At 40.2% G+C, this 17,861-nt stretch overlaps 1 pseudogene; it reads right to left on the bottom strand.

Moving 5' to 3' along the window:
* Positions 1-2,728: 2,728 nt before the first annotated feature.
* Positions 2,729-3,040, bottom strand: LOC128734225 (ataxin-8-like; annotated as a pseudogene).
* Between the last annotated feature and the right edge of the window lie 14,821 nt (positions 3,041-17,861).

Raw genomic sequence — 17,861 nt, 5'->3', positions numbered from 1 at the left:
TACAAGTGTTCAAGCAGCCAAGGAATGCGCTATAAATCAGCTGTTTCACATAATAGTGTTACAAGCAGATTAGGTGCATCTTCAACCTCTCCACAACCCGTCAATATTCTCAATAATTGTGCTATACTAGCTGAATAAACGATTTGTCATCTTAATAAAAAAGCCCTCCCAAGAAACATTTATGCGCTGATTAAACATTTCAGCAGCCATTATTATTCAGCCATAGCTGAATATGCATCGAACAAAATTTATGTAAACATTTCGACAATACTTATTCAGCCGAAATTGGAGAACTTATACAACCTGTTTCGTTTGAGGCAGAAAAAAACACTTGTTAAGCAATTATATTGCCTTTTATACAACCTCTGTGCGCCTTGTTTTCAGCTTTGTGTTAATTGGTTATTTAGAAACGTGCAAAAGGCTCTATTAAGCTATATTGCAGCTTCGAAAGCAGCTATTAGCAAGGCTGAAGCTTGATAAAATCATCAGATTTAGATGTTTAAGAGTTGAAAAAAGGTTTCTATTTCTAAAACTAAACCACAGCGATAGGTTGAATAAGTTTAGCTATAAAAGCGTATGATCAGCCCGAAATTGTTACTTGGGTAGCTGCTTTCAAAGCTGCAATGGAGCTTAATGGAGGCTTTTGCGTTTTTTTAATTAACCAATTTTCGCAATGCTGTCAATTCTATTTTTAGAACGAGAAATAGTTTTGCGATGCTTTTTCAGTCGCTTAACCAACCTTAATGCAGCCAAAAAATAATCTATTTTTAAATTAAAAAAAATGGAACGCGACATATTTATTTTGCTATGGCGTCGAAAGCTTTCGAGTAACTTGAATTCGTATATGCATTGCGTATATGCTAATTAAAATGGCATGACGTCATCTTTCGGGAATTGAACCGCCATCTTCTGAAATTAAAAACTTTTCAATTAAATTCTACTATGTATGTATATTCGTGACAGATACGTATTTCGCCTACGAGTTGCAGGCTTTATAATTGTCTGTTTTCGAAAAATCTTGCACACTAGATCGCCATAACCAGCTCGTAAACAGCAATTGCTCTTGCTCCAAGCTGCATAAATTACGCACTTAAATGGTGTTTGACCAAGCGATGTTTAAGCTACTTAAAGTTTTTCAAACCAGCTTTCCTCCAAAGCTGATAAACAAGCTTAATAGTGGATTTTTCTACTAAACAATCCGCTTCTAAACAGACATAACCATCAAACCGTTTTACGGTTGCTTAAAGGTGTTAAAGTGGCTTTTTAAACCAGTAGAGGCTTTCATTTGACTCACAGCTTTCAAACTACTTTAAAGCTGCTTAAAGATGTTAAAGTGGCTTTACAATAATACCAAGCTTTCATTCGGCTCACAGCACTCATACTGTCAGATCATAGAATTTCGCAATTCGACTGGCAGCACAAATATATGTCAGTTATCGACATTATCAACTGCTTCAAGTGTAAAGATATTTTCACTGTGTGTTCTGCAGATTCAGATGGGGCGGATCATACGGTGAGTGCTTATGGATAAGAAGATGGCCGAAAGATGACGACATACCTTTTCAATTAGCTTGCATACACGAATTCAAGTTATTCGAAATTTAAAATATAGCATACGACGGCATAGCAATATAAATATGACGCGTTCCATTTTTTTTAATTTAAAAATAGATTATTTTTTGGCTGCATTAAGGTTGATGGGACGTTGATTAAGCGACTGAAAAAGCATTGCAAAACTATTTCTCGTTCTAAAAATAGAATTGACAGTATTGCGAAAATTGGTTATTTAAAAACACGCAAAAGCCTCTATTAAGCTCCATTGCAGCTTTGAAAGCAGCTACCCACGTCACAATTTCAGGCTGAAAAAACGCTTTTATAGCTAAATTTATTCAACCTGTGGCTAAACTAAGGTTTAGTTTTAGAAATAGAAACCTTTTTTCAGCTCTTAAGCATCCAAATCATGCTTCGGGCTTGCTAAGAGCTGCTTTGAAGCTCCAATGTAGCTTAATAGAGGCTTTTACGCGTTTTTAAAGGGTTAGCTTTAAAAGCTGGAAACAAAGCTCACCAAGGTTATATAAAGGGCGATATAATGCTTAACAAGTGTTTTTTCTGCCTCAAATGAAATAGGTTGTATAAGTTCTCCAATTTCGGCAGAATAAGTATTGTTGAATTGTTTACATAAGTTACATTCAGCTATGGCTAAAATGTTTAATCAGCGTATACATGTTTTTTGGGAAGAATATAAGAAATAGACGAATGAGAAGAAGTGAAAAGCCCAAAAAAACATTAAATGAATTAAATGAATTGAAACCAGAAACGGACAATTATCGGAAATAATCTAGTTAAGTGCAGAATTACTCTTACGGCTTGTATTATTTATTATCACTAGAAATAAACTTCAGCAGTGCAGTATTTAGAATCAATTATACAAACAAACAAATTGCTCTTAAAAACACAATGCAGTAAGACGGTAAGAAGTTCATTATTGTGGCAAAAATTCATGACTTATCACTAAACTTTATAGTGAACATAAATGCGAAGCTTTAATCGAAATGGATCAATTCGAAAACTAAACAGCTTTTTGTTGTTGTTGTTGTTGTTGTGGTGGTGGTTGTTGTTGTGGTGGTTGTTGTTGTTGTGGTGGTTGTTGTTGTTGTGGTGGTTGTTGTTGTTGTGGTGGTTGCTGTTGTTGTGGTGGTTGCTGTTGTTGTGGTTGTTGTGGTTGTTGTGGTTGTTGTTGTTGTTGTTGTTGTTGTTGTTGTTGTTGTTGTTGTTGTTGTTGTTGTTGTTGTTGTTGTTGTTGTTGTTGTTGTTGTTGTTGTTGTTGTTGTTGTTGTTGTTGTTGTTGTTGTTGTTGTTGTTGTTGTTGTTGTTGTTGTTGTTGTTGTTGTTGTTGTTGTTGTTGTTGTTGTTGTTGTTGTTGTTGTTGTTGTTGTTGTTGTTGTTGTTGTTGTTGTTGTTGTTGTTGTTGTTGTTGTTGTTGTTGTTGTTGTTGTTGTTGTTGTTGTTGTTGTTGTTGTTGTCGTTGTTGTTGTTGTTAATAATTCAGACAAAGTTAAGTGATTTATTTGAGCAGTACTACAAAATATAAAGCTAATTATACCTAATACAAAATAAAGTATAAAGTAGATAGGAGCATCTACACGGGGCACTATTAAGTTCCAATTCGAAATATCGATCATATCGCAGCGGCTGTCCCTGCCGTAGGTCGACCATGTTAACGTCTTCATAAATTCAAGATTAGACATGCACTTAGTCGCTAGGCATAACGAGGGCGCCCAACCAAGTGGGGAGAGGAAACCTTCGCTGGAAAAGGTCAAGCCCAAGTGACATCGTTGCTTCGTGATTATTCTCCAACGGGTCTCGGGTGCACACAGCTTAATCCGGAAGATTGCTTGGTCCTTGGCCCGGCATCTATGTATATCGCTACACCCAGCCGAAGATTGCAAATCACTGCGGAAAACATAAATTGTAGCACGTTGAACACGATTCTACCGAAAGTAGACTGTTATGGTTCATGTTTTTGGCTCTTTTTTATTTCTCTCCTCGAAGAGCTGCCGGTACCGTGTGGTGGTTTCATTTGTGGTATTTTACTGATAGGGAAAAATTAGAAAAAGTTAATCCAACACACGGTAGCTGGTGTAAGGCATCTAAGCCGTCCCCGTTCCAGTTACATGGTTTCAGGAAACGAGCTCCTTGAATTTTGCCCTACATCACGAACTTTTGGGCTTCATTTGTTAGGAAACGATTTGCTGCACTTTCGTGAAGCGGGAGACAAACATCGTGATTTGTTACAGGAATTTTTAGTCATATTTTCTCCTCTGCTTCGAGGATTTAGCAACGAACGGCGTGCCGGTGTGGTTGGTGGCAAACATGGGACAGAAACGGTTGTCTTCTCGCGCACGCCAGCCACCACACACATGTGCCTGCATGATTCGAGTCAACATTTGGATTTCGGCATGCTTGCGGTGACCACACCGAAGATTACCACCCCGACCAGCCGACCCTCGATGGATGGTTTGGTTTAGGAAAACTACTTTGAAGTTCGAAGGCGGTGGGAGATACCTACATTGCGGTACAATTTCTCTTCCGCTGCACTTGCACACGGTGCATATGCTTCAGCTAGCCGGTTCGGCGAGCTAGGACTGATTGCTTGGTATTTCTACATTATTGTTATTAGATTTTAATGGCTCCCCTGTTGCGGTTTCCTGGACCATTGGGTAAGCCTGGAAAGCCTGGGTGGAATGCCGCCGAAACAAACAGGCGGTATGCAACGATGCAGGTCCGATGTTTGAATAGGCTAGAACCACCGACCTTTGGTAAGGTTAAGACTATTACCGTGAATTTAGGTTAGGGTTCGACCTATCTTCAGAGCAGGTGAGGTTTATCTGCAAAACTTATTACAGTCTCTAGCGTACGTTGTTTCGGTTTATTATTCATTATCCTTTTTGTTCGAATATGTGGATCTATTTTGACTCAAAAAAGAATGAAAGAAAATTCATTTTTTTTATTATTATTTTTTTAATTATTTAAATCTGATATGGTACCAAATTCCTTGAATTCAACTGTAATTTTAAATCATCTTTAGTCATCATCTATTTTTCTAGTAGGTAATTAGCGACAAGTTTGGTGAATGATGTTCGTGATGTTCCATAATGCTGGAATGTGTCATAGGTTCTGTTTCCATGACTGTAAGTAAATTAGTTTGTCGTGTGCATTTTACTTAACAAATGCAGTTGCCATCTAATGCTTTTAAACATATCTGGTAGATTTTTAGACAAGTTGTTACTACCTATAAGCAGTATGTATTTTGCGAAATAAAGAAACTAAATAGCTCAACTTTTATCGTACTCATTTGAAAGTGCAGCAGTGAATGCTGCTACCGGTCGCATCCATTACACCGATTCAACACCGTAAATTACGAACCCATTCATCATCGTTGATCAATTACCGATTAGCACAAATTTTTAACACATTTGCATATTGCATGCCGTTTCGAAAGTGATCCATGTCTCTAGCAGCTACTGCACAAATGCGGATAAATGCAGGATTAGCTGTCAACGGCATCATGCATCATCTTTCGCTCGCTCGGGATACATAATTGCAGCTAAAGCGTTCAACTGAAGCCACATGCAACACTGTTGCAAATAGCGGCAGAGCGTATGCAGCCATCACAGACCATCAATCTGTGTTCGGCGGGTGTCGATTGCTGTGGCGAATGGCAAGTGCCCATGAGGGCACAGCGTCAAAGAGAGTTGGTCATGGTAATTTCAAAGACACTTAAAGTATACATAGTTAAACGGTTTCCCCGATGTTTCATGTTAAAACGGACCTAATTACAGCTCTTAGTTTCTGTTTAGTTGAATAACCTACTTGTTTAGAGGACCATGTAAAAAAACTTAGAAATAACCTCGAAGCACCCTCAATAATTCCATTCATGTATCGATCCAGCAAACAGCTTGATGATCATTCGACAATCTCCCGGTCCTCGCCCTGCTCCCGTCCCTAGCGGAAAGAATCTCCTAGATGATGTATAATCTCTCCTGGCGACTACATGCGATTTCGCACGGACTAACCACAAGGCCATGAGACCCTGCAGGAGTTGGCAATCTGCCGCACACCCATAACTATTCGATCCGATGGGATCGGGAACAACCATGTTAGCACCATGGACACAAAGACCCTGACCCCCGGCCCTCGGCGACCAACCTGACTGGGGCTGCGAGTCAGTACGTACCTGATGTGATTGCCGTGGATGCGAAAACGAAGAAAGCGAAAAATCGTCACATGATAAATCAAAATAATTGTTAATGAGATCTATGCTCGATCCGATTGGCTCCGTCTGGGAGGAAATCGATTGGCTGAAACGGTGTTGACTACGAGGTCCGCGCCGATTCGGTACCATCGCCTGTCGGTATCGTAGTTACCGGAAAAAAAAAGTTTGCAGAGAACATAATTAAGCGACAACGCCACGTAGGTGTAACGGAACAAGGTCTAACGGATAAATGCGCCGGGTCGCTTTATCTTTACATCTGCCTCTCGTCAGCGCGCACCGGGTAATGCAATCGGTCCGAGCCCGGGCTTCACTCCGTGTGAACGATATGGTTCCGAGCGATGTTGACCGTGGGCAAGACACGTTCATTATCGTGGGGATGTGAGGCTCAGCTTCGTGCCGTACTGCCGGCTGCGAGGGCGCGTCCGAGCTTTCGCACGATCAACCGTGGAAGGCAGCGCGGCGGTGGCGGCTGTTACGGCGGCGAAATTCGGAAGTTGTGTTCCCATTTTTTGGGTGCGCTCAAATAGCTACGGTGTGAGGTGTGATGGGCAACTCCAAAGGTACATCTTCCGCTAAATATCATGATTTTCTGTTCCTTTTTCTCTTTTGTTAGATCAAAATAATCAATACTGTTGCTCTCAAAATTGTTAATTTTAATACTTTTTATTGGGTGTCAGTCGTGCATCCTGATAGGTAGAAAAAAATCAAAAATTATTCTGACATAGCTATTACTATTGAGAAGTCCTTAAATTCTAAAAATTACTCATTTTATTCAAGTTAAATTATAAAATGCATTTTTGAAAATTTAACAACACATGTATATACAAAAGTATCCTAACTAACGCGGAATTATTTAATACATCACTGAAATCATTTAGTAGTAAGACTATTGAATGAAGAAGATAACAACCGCAAATTACTCTGGTTTCGTGATCGCCAAAATTAACGGGATCTTCATATGCAGCTGTTATGCACCTCCCAGATGGACGATTGAGTAATTTTACCAAATGCTGGATGAGCTTACTGCGGCGCTGACTGGATGTGGTCCGATTATTATTGGAGGAGACTTCAACGCTTGGTCAGTTGAATGGGGAAGTCGAAGTAATAATGCAAGAGGGCGTAGCCTGCTGGAGGCTCTAGCTAAGCTTGACGTCGAACTATCTAACGAAGGTTCTGTCAGTACTTTTCGTAAGGACGGACGAGAATCTATCATTGACGTAACCTTTTGCAGTCCGTCATTGGTGGCTAATAGGAACTGGAGAGTTTGCGAGGGATATACCTATAGCGACCATCAGGCAATTCGGTATAGCATTGGCCAACTGAACACAACGGCAATCAGATGGACACGAGCTTGGGGTCGTAAGTGGAAGACAAAAGTCTTCAATAAGGATCTCTTCGTGGAAGCACTACGAACAGTTAGTGCCGCTGCGGTGCGAAATGCGAACGAATTGACAGAACTGTTAGCGAGGGCATGTGACATCCCAAGTAGCACACGTTGTCACAATTGAGTCGCAGCGGCTGATATGCGACAAATTTAAATGTAAAACTTCGGTTACAGTAACCTAAAATATAACAGTTGTGTAATCGAAATAGCGCAACTTATGTAACTAAATCTGGTTGCATTAACAGTTACTCAATAACCAATATGTAACATGTATAGTTACAAAATGGTTACTATTGAAGTTACACATAAACTGTAAATTGACTTTCAATTGGTGGCAAATTAGTTATCTTGTAACTTTTATTGCATAGCGAAAATGTAGCAGGTTTATTATTTCAATCTATGGCTGTCAACGTCAAGCAGTAAATTTAACTGTTGAATATAGAAGAGTGTATAAATTATTATTTCAACACAAATTTTAATGCAGTTTCAAATTTATGGTGAAATGCATGATTCTAGCTTTGAAAAATTCACGCGCTCTTATTTAATATAAGAGAAAAGCTTACTTACTTCTTTGAAAAATTGATGTTTTGTAAATCAAATATAAAAATTTAAATTTTAATTTTTTGATTTTTTAAATTTATTCTTAGCAATAATGAATTAGTGGAGCATTCACCTAGAAACCATTAAAAATCAAGTTGTTTTCGCTATCACTTCTATCACAGTAAAATTCATAGCCATTTTGCCTTTGGTTCTAACTACTACACCATCGTCCTTGAAGTTTTGTATCGTTTTCGGTATATTGCATGAAATGATTTTAAGCAGCCATTGTTCATTGTTCACATTGTTGATATCGGGAAAAGGTATTTTTTAGTGATTGTTGTGAAAAGAAAGTGTTAATTTAATATCAAAGAATAGTTTCAGTTTGAATAAAACAGTTACCACCAGTGTTAATCATAGAAGGTTACATTTCAGTTACATTCTAGTTGTACGTAACCTTAGCCTTTGACCTGGTTACGGTATCGGTTATACGGTAACCAATATTAAATCTGTTGTAGTCACTTATTTCTTATGTCGTCATTTCTAAGTTACACTGTAACCTATTTTCATTGCCGGTTTCGTTTCGATGTAACTTGATCGTTTTGACGTTTGAGAATAATCATCATTTCTTTACTTAATACCAATGTCTGGGCGGAGAAGATTCCAAGTACCATCAATTAAGTAAATAAACGCATTTACAAGAGCATTTCACAACCCGTGTACCAATTGTTTATCTTTACCATTAGCAATATTCTTCAGGTCTAGTTTTTCCTTAATCCGTTGTGTTTACAAGGAACAGTGAACAAATTGTTGCGAAAATGTTACTAGCCGACTTTTTTTGACTTCGTAACTGCTCGTAACGGAAAATTAACTGTTTTGCAATCAGCAAGTTGATGACAGTTTGGAAAAAGGTTTCATTTGTGTCACTTGATAACTGTTTGGTAACTCGTAACTGAAAGGTGACTGTTTTGCGACGACCAAGTTGTTGACAGTTTGAAAAAAAGGTTTCAATTCGGTCATTTGGTAACTACCTGGTAACTTTTTGAGATTTTTGTCACTAGAAAACTAAAAAGTAACTATTTTTATTTTTATGTAACCTAACTCGTTACAAGTATCCTAAATGTAACTGCTGTGCAACCTTTTTGTATTTTTTTATTTTTATGATTAGTTTCAAGTGCTACTTGGGATTACATCCATAATATCGAAAACTACCGTGGGATTTCTATCTTAAGCTGTCTGCCCAAAGCTCTCGAAAAAGTGGTATATGATGTGGTATATTGTGCGGTTCGGCCAATAATATCTGAGCATCAACATGGCTTTGTAAAGAAACGCTCCACGACGACTAATTTGATGGTATTTGTGAACTCGTTAATCTCCAGCATCGAAGAAAGACGGCAAGTTGATGCGATTTATAACGACTTCAGCAAGGCCTTCGACATGGTTCCACACGCACTTGCAGTTGACAAAATGAGATGCTTAGGATTACCCAACTGGGTTACTCAGTGGATGCTGTCCTATTTAACCGATCGCTCAGCCTTTGTCAGCATTAACGGTGTTAGTTCGGCCAGTTTTGTGATACCATCGGGTGTTCCTCAGGGAAGCCATCTTGAGCCCTTAATTTTTATTCTCTTCGTAAACGATTTGTGCAGTAGATTACGATCGTCTAACGTTGCAGGCTTATTGACATCGATATGTTAGCAGCCAGAAGAAAACTACTTCAGCGAATGTTTATTTTCGGACTAATCAACGGGGGCCCACTTCTTGGTCTGATTTGCATACATGTCCTGAGACCGAGCGGTCCTGGTGACACAGGCAGCAGTGATCAATCAGCTGAGCCAGGCGTTCAAGCTGATCCCGATGTAAACGAAGAGAGTTTAGCGTTTGCCACCTTAGAGTGAGTGGCAGGCACCGGTCTGTAGCACGATCTGAGTGCGCTGAGTGGAGCAGTCAATCCTATGACTTAGACAGCGTGTTCGATGGGTCCGCTTAGCAGATTAGTGTTCTGCCCAAGCCGGAATGAACACCCTACGTTGAATGGGGAACCCTGTTCAACGTGTACATTCGTTATGCGTATGCCTAATAAGTTATTTTAGTCACCGGAGCACGCAGCTTACCTGCTAGTTTTAAGTTTACCGGGCACTAGTCACTTCTTTTTTATAACTCCTATCCTAGCAGTCGCACATAGGAGTATGTAGAACAAAAACGTGGCCAAAATTATTTCATTAGATTTTAAGTCTGTTGATGCATCAAATAGCTCAAAAAAGTTATTATTTATTATTTTTAAATGATAAAACTAGTAAATAACAGCTCGTTTACAGCTAGCAGTGACATATGTCCTTTTTGACATACATTTTCAGTGTAGTATTCCCATTTATCGTTAAGCAAATATTGGAATCAAGAGAAACATGACTTAAAAACAAAATTACATCATTGTTGTATTTTTCCTGCAATACAATAAAAAAATGTAGATCATAAGTCCTAATTTTACGATTTAGAAACCGCCACGAATTTGAATCACTCTCACTTTCATCTGAACTCGCGTTTGATACATTGTGGCATCCTTTAAGTTACAAATTTGGCTGACCTGGAACGAGAAGTTTAAGCGCTTCGGCTATTAAAGACTGGGTAGTTTTTATTGGCTTTGCGCGAGAGTTAATCAGCAATAGTATTTCTTTCTTATATTATTAGTTTCACCGGCGAATCTGACTTTGACTGGACGGCAAAACTTCAGCGATTAAGGATTATGCCATACAATTTTTTCTGCCTGGTAATGTTGCTTATCATCCGAAGAGGAACGACGGAGCTTATAAAAATGTTGGAATCGCTGTCTAACGGGTACTAAAATTTTTGATTATTTTGAATTTAGATTTCCATCATCAGGCAAGGACAAAAAACGTCATCTAGATATTTACGTAGGCGTGAAGCTGCTACTAGGACTGCAACTTTACCTCAGCATCTGTTACTGAAAATTCTACTTCTGGTGAATAGCAATTTCGTTCTAGCAATAGCATTCTTCAAAAGCGAATAATAAGGATAAATATTTTTGTTTGAAGAATATATAATTTTATACTGCTTTTTCGAAACGACGAATATAGTTAAAGCGTGTCCTGGCGAATGCTTTTGAACAGCATTTAACTGTACAGCTGTCAGCGCGTTTTTTAATTCTGATGCTTTTGAGGGATTTTAGGTGATATCTTTAATGATGCTGGAAACCGTCGTATTTCCCACAGATATTTGACTTATTTGTGTTGCTTAACTTAAAATCTCAACTGGGACATTTTCTCACAGTTCCAGGCTCCGCTTGTTTCTCTCAGTAGAGTCTACAAGCTTCTTACTTGGACGACCTGCATTTGATATCTCAAACCAAGTAGATGACTTGATTGTAGAACTCATCCAAGTTTTGTTTGCCTCTTTAAACCGATCCTTACGGTTATAGAAAGTCGTCCATGTGCGTTTGAACTGTGTTTTAAAACCACTCAATTGATGTTTCAGTACATGATAGTGATTCGGAGGGCATTTAAGAGTTTCTTTACTTTTTTCTATGTAAACAAAAATGTTTTGTCGATTGAGCGATCAGGACATTGCCGTATAAACTGAAAGAGGTGGTTTCTAGAAAAATTCCGGTCAATTCTCTCAGAATTTGAAAGAATACATCGAAATTTCTTAACTAATGCATGACAAACACAACTAATTGATAAAGTTGTAAAACGCGTGAAAAATCGTCACAACTTCAAATTCAAAAATAAATTGAGAGCGTAAGGATGCGTGAGATTTTCTTTCGCAACATTATTTTGGAACTCCATACCTTTCTAATGATGGTAAAGTTTTTGCTTAGAGATGCTTAGAACATAAACAAAAATGCTTTTTTGTAAAAAAATGCCTTAAAAAATGAAAGCAAAAAGTTGCTACTTCCAAGCCTGGTTTACGGGCTTCACCTAAATGTGTATAAATAAACTTATGCTCAAATTTACTCTACATACCTTTGTCTTGATTATCCATATTGAATTTTTACGTGGCAGTTTCTAAAAAATATCAAAAACACAGCAGGAACTCAACCTTGCTGGTCGGACCACTTGCAAAAAAATCACGCTGCGATTTATAGCAAGGTTTTGACAGCTGTACAGTCTTATAAACAATCGAGATGTTATCAAAATGGCCGACATATGATGCTATAAGTATCTAACAATACGACAATGATAAATAGCGCGTGGTTCATTCACATTTTGATTTTTGAATTTTGGCCAGGTTTTTGGCTGATATACTCCTACGTGAGTCGGTCTAAAACTTTAAAAGATACTTATAAGGCCTAATTTCGGTACTCTAGCTTCTTCTCACCTTAAGCACGGGTGGATTTTACTGGCAAAGTCCTTGACTTTGTCAACCACCTTGAAATTCACCTTTGGAAAATCGTGAACTTTTATAACGGAAGAAAAGTTTAGTTTGAAGATCTCCACTCAATTAGCAATAGGGTTGGTCGCATCCCTTATTTATAGCATTTTCGGTATAATAGCAATCGAAATGCTATTATATTTCGCGACAAAGATTAATTCTATCAACCTGTACGATTTATTTCTTGTACATCATTCGCGATTGTTTGAAGAACAATCTCGAGCGCACACCAGCGATTTAAATCACTCAGCCATTAGGCAAAGCGAGATAACCAATTTGAGTGACGCCAATAGTGAGTGTGTGTCGGCGCGATCATCAGAAACTCTTCTAGTAATCGGCAGGTGGCTATTTTCTTAAGTTGCTGTGAGCTTTTTCATTACTAGTGTGCAATTATTGTGCGGATACGTGCAATCTTTTCAGGGATGAATTCATGGCTTACACTTGAATGAGAACGAGTTGACGGATATATTGGTCAAGGCATGTGATGCTACTATGCCCAGAAAACAGGAAACGAGAAAAGAGCGGCGACCGGCTTATTGGTGGAATGCAGCAATTAGCCAGCAGACGCGTCCAAAGAGCCAGAACTGTAGTAGATCGGGAAGAGCGTAGCGCGCTGTTTAGAACGACCAGGGTTGCATTGAAACGGGAGATAAAACAAAGGAAGCGCAACTGCTTCAAGGAGCTGAGCCGAGAAGCTGACGCCAACCCCTGGAGTGACGCGTATCGCATTGTGATGGCGAAAGCCGAAGAACCTCAGACAACCAGAGAGATGTGCCCGGATAAACTGAGGGCTATTGGACAGACTATTCCCGACACACGAGCCTACGATGCGGCCCTCAACACCGTACAGTGTAGAAGAGAGGGACAATGCCGACGGTCTTCAAGACTTTACCAATGAGCTAGTCGCAGTGGCTAGACGGCAAAAACCAAGAAGATCCGGATGGAATCCCTAATGCGGCATTGAAGGCTGAAATACAAGCGTTCTCGGACATATTTGGGACTCTGCTCCCGGACCAATGGAAACTCCAGAATCTAGTGCTAGTACCGAAGGCAGGGAAACCTGCGGGGATCCCACGTCGTATAGTTCGATATGTCTGCTGAATACATGCGAAAACTCCTGGAGAGGTTTGCCCTGAACAGGCTGACGAGGTACACGGAAGGTGAATACGGTCTCTTGAACATGTAGTTTGCGTTTCGGAGAGTGAAGTCTACTGTAGATGCTATCTGGAAAGTAGTCGAGCGTGCCGCGAAGTCGTCCAAACAGAAGCGGAGAGGAGTTCATTTTTACGCCGAGGTAACGATCAGTGTTGAGAAATTCATAGCAGCAAAAACTCAATGAGATTTCAAGCACATGAAATTTCAACCTTGATCACAAGCGCCAAGTTCACACATGAATTTCTCTCGCTATTATACGCGATATCTCTGTTACTTTGCGACGTGAACCAAATTCAGCTGTGAGCATTGCCTAATTCTTCCACAGCTGGCATTTCATACAACGAACCAGAGAGCGAAAGAGAATATACTGCCAGAGAAAACATTCAGCAGCATTCGGTGCACACATTCATGAATTAAGATGGCAAATATATTGGCGGAATTTACATTTTTCCTTCGCGGGAATCGATCTTTTCTTAACTAGAAAGTAGAAAGCCTAATAAGAATTAGATAAACATGTAATTTAAATATGTGTTTTAGTTAGCTTTGCGATTTATTTAGAGATTCATTCTCTCACGCTCACTCATAGCATAGCAGATCGCACGAGAGAATGCCTATGCTGTTCAACAACGAATTTGTATGTTTATGTGCATAGCTCCGGGCAGCAGTTGAAGCAAAGCTGAATGTAATCAAGCGGGAAGAAATATTTGTGAGTTTTGTGCTTCTTGCTATGAAAACAAAAAAACTCACGCGTGAGTTTTTCTGCATAGGATCAAGTTGACATGATTCACAGTTGATTTTCATTTTTGTTGAGTTTTGAGATTTTGAGTTTTTACCATCACTGGTCACTGGCCAAGTAGCAGCAACACTGGGACACGACAGAGAACGGTTGATGGACGCATCGACTTATACCGGTTCTGCGGACCTGGTTGACCAGGAAACATGGAGAAGTCGGCATTTACCTGACCCAGTTTCTGTTGGGTCACGGTAACACCGTGAGTCGCTGACAGGGCATCCATACATATTATCGAAAAATTTCCCATTTAGGATGTGATTCTAAACTTTTATAAAGTAAACCAATTTCGTGTTTTTGTACTGGCCATTGGACTGAAGTCAGACATTTAATTATTTTTTATTAAGACCGTTTTTAATCGACAAAGAAAACTGTAGAAGAAAGTAATGAAACAAAGGTGTTGATCGTGTCTTCAGGGTGAGACACAGCGTGAAGGGGAAAGTCACGGTTCTTCTTTACCCAAGCTGGGGGATACGCTGATCGTACCAAGCTATAATGGGAGGCAATTATAACCGGAACTGAACCCAACTTCTCCTTCCTGGTCCCATGCGTTGCAGATATTGATGAACCGTTGAATAACAGCTCCACGTTTTTCACTCCTTTGGTTTCCGCCTAACACCTGCGTTGAGAATTGCGGCTAAAACACTAACGTACGAACAACGTCACGTGCAGTGTCTTGTAGCAAAGACCCTACACAGTTTCGGCATCCCGTCAACCACCAGGTCAGGTCCCGTCAGGTTCACCAACGTCTGCGAAGCACAGGACCTGGAAGTAGAAGTTGGATTCGAATCCAGTTATACTTGCCTCCAAATATATCTTGGTTCGATCAGCTGAGCCTCGTGCTTAGGTAAAGTGCAACCGTATATAAGCTTTGTTTCAATGACCCCAATTTATCCAATTTCAAGCTTTTCTCTCTACACGCTTTGTTTCGCCCTGGAGATACTCCCATTACTTTCTTACCGTTCCCTACATCGAAAAATTAAAGGAATCTGTTACGCGCCTCCAAGGTGACCATTTAAGAGATTCACCAAGTGGTGGACGCACTTACTGAGAAGCTCGTTGGAAGAAGGGTAATAAAATTATCGAAGCAGACTGTAATTCTTGGGCAATGGAGTGGTGTAGTAGATTGACTGATGTCAGGGGAAAGAAAACAATAGTGTTGACATGTGATGCAACCATGCCAAGAAAGATGGAACCTTGAGCAACATCCATGTATGAATCAACGACAACCAGTTTATTGGTAAAACGAGCAACTCAGTAACATCCACAGTGGCTGTTTCAGAGCAAGACGATGAATTTACGAGACAGAAGTAGATCAAGAAGAGTGAATTTTGGTGTTCCAAGCGGCAAATGACGCTTGAAAAATGGCAATAAAGTTGAGCGAAACAAACTGTTAAAAACAGCTATGTTGTGACGTTGATATGAAACACTAAGGTGATGCAAGCAGTATTGTTATGTGGAAGGTAAATAGACCAACAATGACTGGACCTATGTCCATAAAAAATGGATATTTTCTACGAATGAATTATTTCGACGCATGTTTCAACTTTGTGGCTACACTCTGACACAATTTGACACTGACGAAAGGACAACATGGAAAGTGTACAGGTCCTCAACGAGGAATTGGCAGTTGTTGCAAGAGGCCTGAAAGTCAGGAAGGCACTCCATTCCAAGCGTTTCCGGTTATATTCTGGGCACTTTTGGAAAAGATTAGTTTTCTGTGTGTTGACTCATCGCTGCGACCAGCACTTAGACCTATTATGTTATTAATTGGGTAACTGTAATCTATCTGCACTGTCAAGAAGTTTCATCGGAGTAAGGTAGAATTCAGTATGAAGGAAGCGTAATAAAAATCGAAAAGTCGGGCAAGCAGAAATGGAAGGACGATCGATATGAAGATCGCGGTGATGCAGATCGACGTCAAAAATGCCTTCATTAGCGCCAGATGGGAGGCTGTCGCTGCGCCACCTGTGCGAGATGCTGAAGAGTTACTTCCAGAACAGAGCTTGGTCACCGACAGAACTTTATAATCATGGCCGAAAAACGCTGTCAACGGCTTCACTCTGGGTTATTTTCAAGATTTGGGTGGAGAAGAAGCTCCCGGGGTGAGGGAATAAATGGAAGGAGTGGTTTGTTCCACCTACAAAAAGGGTGATCGGCTCGACTGCTGCCACTATCGTGGAATAATATTCGTAAACGCTGCCCGTAAGGTACTCTTCCAGATTCTGTTACGCCGGGTATCACCAATAGCACAGGGTTTCACACGGAATTAACAAGCAGGCTTCATGGAAGGATCTCGAGAAATCTCGTAAGTACAACATGCCCACGCGTAATATCTTTATTGATTTCAAAGCAGCTTGCGATACAGTCGATCGAGACCAGCTATGGCAGAGCTACATTATGAGTGAAGTATCTCGTGCGAATCTCGGGGATACTCTCGGGTCCCTTCGAGACGCGGTGAAGGTTGGGACAAGGTGACGGCTTATCCAGCATGCTGTTCAGAGAGTGATCCGACGAGCGGACATTAAAAAGATTTTCACCCAGAGTAGCCAACTTCTAGACTTTGCAGATGACTTTGGCATTATAACCAGTAACTTTGCGACGACGGAGGCAATCTACGCTAGCCTGAAGGCTAGTGAGACTGCCTCCGCTAACTGAAGTTGAAGCTGCTTCAAGTCTAGGAGGATTGGGTTAAACATAAATGCGTCGAAGATCAAATACATGAAATAATGAGGCTCAAAGGACAAACGCGTGCCTTCCACGGACGGTTACCGTCGACGGCGACGAACTAGACGTGATAGATAAATTCGTGCATTTGGGATCGCTGCGGATAGCAACACTAGTAAGCAGAGCCGGCGTTATAGCGCGCGAGGCCCTGTGCAGAATAAGCAGTGAGGCCCTTTTTTGTATGCCAGAATGGCATTGGATTGAAAGCCTACTGTGACAGCCCTAATAATCGTCTTTTGAGGCGGTACTACATGGTTAATGAAATCAATGACCTTATGGAATTTGGGTTCTATTCTCGATATGGAGTAAGAAGGACACTTCCGAAGAAGTTATACCTAGATAAAGTAAGAGTTCCGCAATTGCATAGCAGATGCTCTGAAATTTCAAATGTAGATTTACTAAAGCTGAAGGTGTCGGTATTTAGTCCAGTTTTCTATTACAATAAGTCCTACGTCTTCGGCGTAAGTAATAGTCTCGTAACCAAAATGCGCTGCTTGTAAAGGAATGCGTCGACCACTGGTGACCAAAGCAAGCGTGAGAGAGCTCCTTGTGGACTTTCTTTCATCGCCAAGTCGTAACCGATGTATCTCCTAATGAGGCTGTGATTTCGCTACTTGAAAGCATTGCTAGAATCTAGCTTGCTGTAGTCTATTCCGCTTTAAAAGAGAGCCGTAAATCTGGAGCGAATGATACGTTATCTAAAGCGCCTTCAATATCAAGGAAAACCCAAAGTGCCGTCTCGTGATATTTGAGCGATTTCTCAATTAACGTCATAACGCAGAGCAATGCAGTTTCCTTAGATTTACCATTCTGTTAGGCTTGCTGATTTCCATGCAACGGTTCATTGCGGATATAGTTATTCACGATTTTGTCTATCAACTTGAGAAGCGTTGATGTTAAACTTATTGGTCTTAAAGTCGTTTGCATGGTTTTCTCTTTTTTTATCTGCCTTAGGCATCTGTCTACTTTCCGCCAACTCTTCGGAATGTATCCCAAAGTAAAATTGTCCCGCAAAACGTTGGCATTATAATGCTGTCCATTGTCTGTCAGAAAACGGGTAGAATACCATCCGAATCTGGAGATTTCATTGGTTCAAAAGAGCT

The sequence above is a fragment of the Sabethes cyaneus genome, chromosome 2 (genome assembly GCF_943734655.1).
Source record: "Sabethes cyaneus chromosome 2, idSabCyanKW18_F2, whole genome shotgun sequence".
NCBI classification, from domain to species: Eukaryota; Metazoa; Arthropoda; class Insecta; order Diptera; family Culicidae; genus Sabethes; species Sabethes cyaneus.
Note: the sequence above shows the minus strand (reverse complement) of the source record. Positions and strands in the feature narration are given on the sequence as shown.